At 40.8% G+C, this 8,242-nt stretch overlaps 1 protein-coding gene across 4 annotated transcripts in view; it reads left to right on the top strand.

Moving 5' to 3' along the window:
• Positions 1–349, top strand: part of CCDC178 (coiled-coil domain containing 178) — a 206,627-nt gene extending 206,278 nt beyond the window's left edge. For all 4 annotated transcript variants that reach the window (XM_065053434.1, XM_065053436.1, XM_065053435.1 and 1 more), the window contains one exon: positions 1–349. This exon is cut by the window's left edge and continues 3,384 nt beyond it. The gene's annotated coding sequence lies outside the window, so the exon portion shown is untranslated.
• The last annotated feature ends 7,893 nt before the right edge of the window (positions 350–8,242 follow it).

The raw sequence follows: 8,242 nt of genomic DNA, 5'->3' as shown, positions 1-8,242 counted from the left end.
CATTATATTGAAACTCCATCAATCTACTTTTTTTTTTCTTTCCCATTTAATATTATATACATTTTGGTCTCATTTTTGAAAAAGTAATCAGAATTTTAAAACATCAAACTATTACTTCATGATATTACCTGTATAGATATTCCTCTACCATTTTTTAGTTCAATGTTTTTGTAAATGTTCTTGGTATTTTGTGATATATTGTAACAGCATTCTGGGGAAAAACAAACAAACAAACAAACAAGCAAACCCAACTCCCTACTTCTGAAAATGTGTGATAACTGCAATTCTCCAGGGATGAAATATGTGCGTAGAAATACTTTTTTTATGAAATAGAGAAAGAAGTACCAAACATGTTCTGGCTTTTATTCAATACACATCCTTTCCTAGGAATGTTTAACATACACTTAAATCTCTTACAGATTGTATTAGCTAACAGCTAAGAGGTTTGGGGACTTTGGCACTGGAGATGGGTGAAAATCAGGAAAGCAGCATCAGGAGACTATGACTGTTCTCTCTCACCACACTGGCTTCTCCTAATGCCCCGTCATGGTTAGAAAGTGTTTGCAGCCTTCAGCATTTCCCACTACAGCATACCATCATATCCATGAACATACTCGTGTTCCCTCATTCAAAACAAGGTGAGGGCGTGGTATGTCCAGCCACTGGGCATTGCACCAGAGCTCTGCTCTGACCTGGCAGGTTGTGCAGCCCCACTCAGTAAGTCCTACATATTCATCTGAGGAAAGGCAACAGCGTGGCTCATGATTAGGACAGCACTGTGCTTTCTACACCAAGGAGCTGGGCACTGCTTCTGTACTCATGGGGATGAAAAGAATGTCAAAAAGCTGCTCTGTAAGAAATAAATCCCTGGAAAAAGGAGGAGTTAGCAGTGAAAGAATGACAGGATAAAGCAGTACGAGTGGGAATCGGGTGCAATGACTTGTGAAGGTAGGTTCCCACCTAATGTTTTATGAGGTTACCAGGACCCATCAGAGGAACTATAGCTTCATCGTCCAGTTTCCTCTTCATTCTGGCTATGAATATTACTAATATGAACTACCATGTTCATGATTGCAAACTGCCAGTGAAAACTGAAAAAAGCGAGAGCTTTGAAAATGCGGGGTGTTACTTCCTTCAATACATCATTTTATCAATGCAAGAATAATGGTTGTCCTTCCAAGCTAAAGTTTCCAGTCTGTATAAAGTAAAGACCAATTGAAAACAGACACAGCTTGCTCCCAAGGACAGGTTTTCAAATATGGAAAAGATTGTCTGAATTCTCCATGGATTTTTGAGAAGATCTTGGCAGAACTTTTGAATAATTAATTTTTTTTTGTTAAAGTCACCAAGACCATAGGTATTCTCAGATGATCATTATTAACTTAAATGGACCTGAATCAGGCCCTTTGGTGAACTTTAGGAAATACAGCAAGCTCGCTTTATTTGATTTTGTGATAACTTATTTAGGAAACAACATAATTGTCATGAGATGGAAGAATTACTCTGGTAGCAGTGCGACTCCCTGTTGCAGTCATTTGGATCTAAAGTGCATTACACAGGGAGTTTTGTTGGGAAGAGAGGGGAGGGGAGGGGAGGGAGGGAAGGGAAGGGAAGGGAAGGGAAGGGAAGGGAAGGGAAGGGAAGGGAAGGGAAGGGAAGGGAAGGGAAGGGAAGGGAAGGGAAGGGAAGGGAAGGGAAGGGAAGGGAAGGGAAGGGAAGGGAAGGGAAGGGAAGGGAAGGGAAGGGAAGGGAAGGGAAGGGAAGGGAAGGGAAGGGAAGGGAAGGGAAGGGAAGGGAAGGGAGAAGAGAAAAGAGAGAAGAGAAAAGAGAGAAGAAAGAGAGAAGAGAGAAGAAAGAGAGAAGAGAGAAGAAGAGAGAAGAGAGGAGAAGAGAGGAGAGGAGAGGAGAGGAGAGGAGAGGAGAGGAGAGGAGAGGAGAGGAGAGGAGAGGAGAGGAGAGGAGAGGAGAGGAGAGGAGAGGAGAGGAGAGGAGAGGAGAGGAGAGGAGAGGAGAGGAGAGGAGAGGAGAGGAGAGGAGAGGAGAGGAGAGGAGAGGAGAGGAGAGGAGAGGAGAGGAGAGGAGAGGAGAGGAGAGGAGAGGAGAGGAGAGGAGAGGAGAGGAGAGGAGAGGAGAGGAGAGGAGAGGAGAGGAGAGGAGAGGAGAGGAGAGGAGAGGAGAGGAGAGGAGAGGAGAGGAGAGGAGAGGAGAGGAGAGGAGAGGAGAGGAGAGGAGAGGAGAGGAGAGGAGAGGAGAGGAGAAGAGAAGAGAAGAGAAGAGAAGAGAAGAGAAGAGAAGAGAAGAGAAGAGAAGAGAAGAGAAGAGAAGAGAAGAGAAGAGAAGAGAAGAGAAGAGAAGAGAAGAGAAGAGAAGAGAAGAGAAGAGAAGAGAAGAGAAGAGAAGAGAAGAGAAGAGAAGAGAAGAGAAGAGAAGAGAAGAGAAGAGAAGAGAAGAGAAGAGAAGAAGAGGAGAAAAAACAGTGTGATTTATAGAGAATAAACCAGGTTCACCCATTTGCTGGTTTTGGTCATTAACGGTGGCATAATTGTGCATAATCACTGTCCTATTCCTAGTATACATTGCTAGAGGCTGACTAAACTTTGCATCTGCATAGAAGTTGAGATGCAAATATGAGTTGTGTTCATTGGTATGACTAGTGTAAAGTAAACAAAGGGTATTTCTTTTGTATATTTAAGGTTGAGAAACCTATTTTGTGAACAGCATGATATCAGTGAAGACTTCACAGTTATTAAGTAACTGCAAAAGGACATGGTCAGCTCAATTATGGGAAAGGAAAAAGCCATATATAAAGAGCACAGCAGTGTTGGGATACTAATAGGTACTTGTGGTTGTCCCCATCTGGGAAAACTGCAATAATTCTCCCTGTATCTTCCCATGTTTTATAACAAAACAAAAAGTGTGTGTAAGGGGAAAAGGGCTGAATGCCAAGTAGCAATTTTAGGATAAAGAATATAGAAAAGTCAGAGCAAAATGGATGATTTAATTTCTCATCATTATTCTACTGAAGAATTAAATTTGCAAGGTCATGTTGCGGCTTATTCAGTCGGAGGCATATCAGTGAAGGTAACTGGATTCAGATGAGTTCCCATCCAAGAGATATTTAAAGCAGCAACTGTTCTCTAAATATATGTACAAAACAGTGTTGTCTAGACTCGTATTGCATATTAAATCAAAGCTTGGCTTCCTGGAGTTGAAGGACTTTATTTTAGGCTCTTAACAAAAAACTGACCCAAGTTCTAAGATCCACATTCCCAGATTTACTTTGAGATAACACTGTGTTTCATTTGCTATGGCATCCATGTACTTTATTCCTTTGTTTCTTTTTAAACTTTTCTACCAACACCTGTAACAGCAGAGGAATGCTTTATATTATTCCCATGCCTCACTAATACATAGTCGTGGTAGAGGAGACATTAAAAATACTGATTACCTGTAACCAGACCTATGCATTCACTGAATATATTAGATGAGTACTTTCTCTATTTCATTTATTTAATATATAGCTGTATTTCAGATGTGTTTGCAAATGAATGCGGGAAGGAACATTCAGAACATAAGAAAAAGGAAAAAAGAGAAATGAAATTATTGTAGAAAAAATCTTATACTATAATTTTTGAAAAATCCATTCTGTAAATTAATTCAGGTGCTAACCAAATTTCCCTATTAACATTCACCTTTTATTTTATTTTATTTTATTTTGTTTTGTTTTATTTTATTTTATTTTATTTTATTTTATTTTATTTTATTTTATTTTATTTTATTTTTTTATTTTATTTTATTTTATTTTTGTTTTGTTTTGTTTTGTTTTCTTGACCCCCTCACTGAATTGCAGAGAAAGATATAATTTTAGATCTTTTGAACTACTTGAGAAATGTCTGTCAGATAGTTTTGATTGAATTTGTTAAAAACAGCTTACAGCCTTATCGTTAGGAATCCAACTGCAATAAATAAAAGTGATATCTCAGGTTTTTCTTTTAGCCAAATGCCTAATTTTCCTTCAAAAATCTATCCAGAACTGCTGGTAGAAGAGCAGCCTGGGCACTAGCAATATGGAGGGAATACCCATATTCTTATCTTCTGCACGGGGAGAAGTGTCTCAAAACCTGAAACAGATAGGAGGGGAGGTATCCACCAATTTTATTTTTCTGTAACATCTCCTATTACACCCTTATATGGTAAAGACAATGTACAGTTTTGGGATAGTTTGTGAAAAATAATATACAAATAGACATGGCAGGAAAAATGTGGTTACTTCTGTAATGGGGCAGAAAAAATCCCACCTTTTATCACCTAACACACCTGTGATTCAGCAACCCAAATGTTCGTAAACCTCAGGACGTGTTATTTCAGAAGCATCTGGGAAAGAACTGCAGCCTTGAGCACAAACTCTTTCCCATCCCATAAGCTTTAAGAGCTTTTAAAAATTTTATTTAGGAGAGGTAGACTTCTACTCTGTCCCCCACATAACTCCCTTCCCCCCAAACCTGTGTCACTACATCACTGTGCAGAAATAGCTCGCTGCTTCTGGAAAGTGGTGTTTGATCAAACAGACAATTTGAAATATTTACAGAAGACATATTGGGCACTACATCCAGTTTTTCAAATCCCATGCTGATTTGTGAACCCATCATATCAGAGTTCCCTGCCCTTTCACTTAAACCCACTCCTTAAATCCTGTGTGCCTTAATTCTGAGGATCCTTTGTGGCTCAACTGGTCCGTGTGTGCACTGTATTTCCTTTACTGCAACTCTACATGATAATCTCTTCAGAACAGGGCCTCAGTCCTTTGCTGTATGTCTCCTTTTGTATGTTATAGCACACGTAAATTAAAAAGTGTAAGAAGCAGACCAGACAAAATTAAGTCCATGTGAAACCCATAAACCAATGGAGAAGCTTAGGCCAGCCTAGTACCCAAAAATGCAATTTTAATACTAAAGCTTAAACACCATCTTGGTACCATTTTTATGAACTGGACCCTTTTTTCTAAAAACACCACCTTTAGAAAATCAAGAGAAAACAGATAAGGAAAGAGCAATTCTCCTTTGGTATATAGGTTTAAATCCAAGCACTGGGGAAATATTTATGACCTTAAAATGCGGGGAAAAAAAATCTTTCTGTCTGTGGGAAAAGTCTGTCCTGGCTTGAAGAGGTTTTGGGGCTTTCCCTTGCCAAGGTCAGACAAGCATTTAGCAAATGTAATACCTTTGAAAAATAAGCAGTTGTGAAGGACACACGAAACAGAACGATTCCGCTTCTTCAGACACCACATGTATTGTGAAATTTAGCTAGCAAATGATGAGATGCCAGTTTTATAAGATTACTTTGTGTAAATATTTTAATCTTAAAAATGTTTTACCCATTTGGTCTCCCACATACAGCAATCTGACTTTTTACTTATTTTAAAGAAAAATGAAAACATTGAAGTGGGATTATAACAGCTTTTTAATTTTTTTTTCTGTATTCTAAATTATGCTTATTCACCCATACATTCCCTCTCTGAGTATTCATTTAGAAGGAAGGTTCTGCAATAGTCACATTTAATTTATCAGGGTGCAATAATTTGTGTTTCCCAATCATCTTGCAGACTTTGGTTCATTATACTATTGTTTCACATGAGTAAGTTAGCAAAGTTTGGATTGATTGACTCTAATTAACTAAAACTGGTTCCAGGCTGTGCATCTATTGTCATGGTAGCTAGCCACAAAGCCCCAAACTGTTCAGTAATGGCAATATAACATATTATCGATATGAAAACTCCAGCAAATGTTTAATGTTGGGCTTGTCAGCAAATGAAAAAAGCAATAGTGGAGGAGGGAGAAAGGGACATTAGGACAAGCATGTCTCAGAAGGCTTGGGGAAAATGCAGCCTTCCAGAGCTGCTGGTGCCGTGATCTTTTCACTTATTGTCATCTGGGCCTCCAACATGGAAAGAAATTCAAGGCGAGCTGGAGATGTGCGCACTGTTCTGTAAAAGAAAAATACACTTTTTTTTTGTTTAAAAATAGACACAAAACCCTACATCAAGCTAAGACCTTCTGGAATCATGTATATGGACTTCTCCCTCCATATATTATAAAGGCAAAAGTATTTTTCCTTGGTTTTGTTAGTCCACTTGCATGATGTCTGAATCTATTTTCTGTTTACTGCCATCAAGAGAATCTAACCACTATTAAATACATTCTCTTACATGTGATGCTGGAGAACCAGATGCACCGAAAGCTTAGGTCAACAAACAAATATTCCATCTACTGACTTTGTTCTTTAGAGTCTTTCTGAATCTAAGTAAAAGCAATGAGGGCAAACAGGCAAACACAGTGGTGTGCAGCACCTTAGACCGTCCATAATGTGCAAGTCTGAAAGTGTAAAAGCTTTATACCATAGGCTGTCTGCTCTCCGGAGATGCATCACCTGAAATATCAGCCTCTGTATATTGGTATATGCAAAACTGCAGTTAGAAAAACTCTCACTGAAGTGACAATGTCAAGCACAAAAGCTCAGAAATGCAGGACTGGTTTCCTCTGCTTGACCTAGCTGTGTGACTGCATTGCTACAGCCTCCAATGTCTTGTTTGGGAGATATTTCTAAGATCCGTGGCAGGCAATGTTTTCAGGTCCCAAGAAGCAATATTTAGTCCTTACTGTGCAACACGGGGCTGTCTTGCCTAGAATTACCATGATCCAAGTAACATGCATTTCTAATTTTCCTATGTCCTGGAATTGCAAGATGTGCCATAACTCCACTTGTCATTGTGGGGAGTGTAGTCTTGCTTTTACAGATGTCCTTTGTCCCACCCTCACACTATTTGCAGCCCCTGCAGCCTGAACAGAGGCAGTTTCACCCCATGGTATCTGGCTGCCCTGGGGGCTGTGCAGGGAGGCCACCCCATCACCTGCCAGGAGACAGCCCAGAGCCCCAGCCCCAGCTGCAGGGGGGCTGAGCCCCCCTGCACAGGCAGTCTGGCTTCCTCTTCTCTCCAGTCTTTCCTTAGGCAAATATCTTCTGCCTTCCTTTCATAAAATATGGTAAAACATTGGCACAGGTTGCCCAGAGAGGTGGTAGATGCCCCATCCCTGGAAAAACTCAAGGTCAGGCTGGACAGGGCTCTGAGCAACCTGGTCTATTTGAAGATGTCTCTGCTCATTGCAGGAGGTTAGACTAGATAACCTTTGAAGGTCCCTTCCAACCCAAACTATTCTATGATTTGCCAAAATAAGGACTTGGATTTTTATGGTATGACCGGTCTCAACCTTTAACACATATATGCACTAGGGCGAGCAACACCTGTAGTTTCTCCAAAGTGGCACAACTCGTCACAGGCTGTTTCCAAGAAGCTCTTTGTAGTTTCATTTCTTCCCCAGCCTGGACGGAGGGATTGAGTGCAAGGCTGGCAGGTAGGAGCCACGGGGGGCCCTTTGGTCCCGGCGGGTGCACGCACGCAGCTCCCATCGACTTCAGTGCAATTTACGTCCCTGGGAGTGATGGAATTGGGTCCCGGAGCCTGGTGCCGGCCTCGCTCTGACTCGCTGTGCGCCTCCGGGCAAGTCGTTTAACACCAGGCTGTGATACCTCTCATTGCACTACACATTACACCAAAAAGGGTCTCGCGGAAGTCAATGGAGCTACTTGTGGAGCGCTTGTACTTAGTAAGTGTGTCACAATCTGGCCTTCACTTAAGCTTCCCCTTTTATAGGAAATTACAGACTCATTTCCAAGGTTGTGGGGCTTAATTAGTTTATGTTTGCAAAACACATCTTATTGCTGGTGAAAGGGAATAACCATTATTACGATGATGATGTGTTCAGTGCATGGCAAGGTCTTGGGTCTGTCTAGGCATTGCTTCATTTATTCTGTATAAAATTAAAAGAAAAAAAAGTCCTTCCTTTGCAATAATTTGAAAACCTGTTTCTATGAATGGTGCACTCCTTCTTTTGTTAGAAAGCAAAGAGCCCCCAAGACCAAGCCCAGGACACAAACCCAGTGGCCACTGCAGGGGGACGGGGGCTGACCAGCCATAGCAAATCTGTGATACAAGTGCAGTTCTGATCGACTTGGGTGACACTTTCCCAAACATAGACACCATTCCCTTTCTCAGCCTCAGGGTATATTCCTTTTTTAACCCTAACAGGGATCATACCTTTAAAGCTTGGCATTAGCAAACAGTTTGTTTTTTCATCAGCTGTAATCGTGGGGTTTTTTTGAATTCTGTTTTTTGTTGGGGTTTTTT

Source organism: Columba livia, chromosome 2, assembly GCF_036013475.1.
Source record: "Columba livia isolate bColLiv1 breed racing homer chromosome 2, bColLiv1.pat.W.v2, whole genome shotgun sequence".
In the NCBI taxonomy this organism is placed as follows: domain Eukaryota; kingdom Metazoa; phylum Chordata; class Aves; order Columbiformes; family Columbidae; genus Columba; species Columba livia.
Note: the sequence above shows the minus strand (reverse complement) of the source record. Positions and strands in the feature narration are given on the sequence as shown.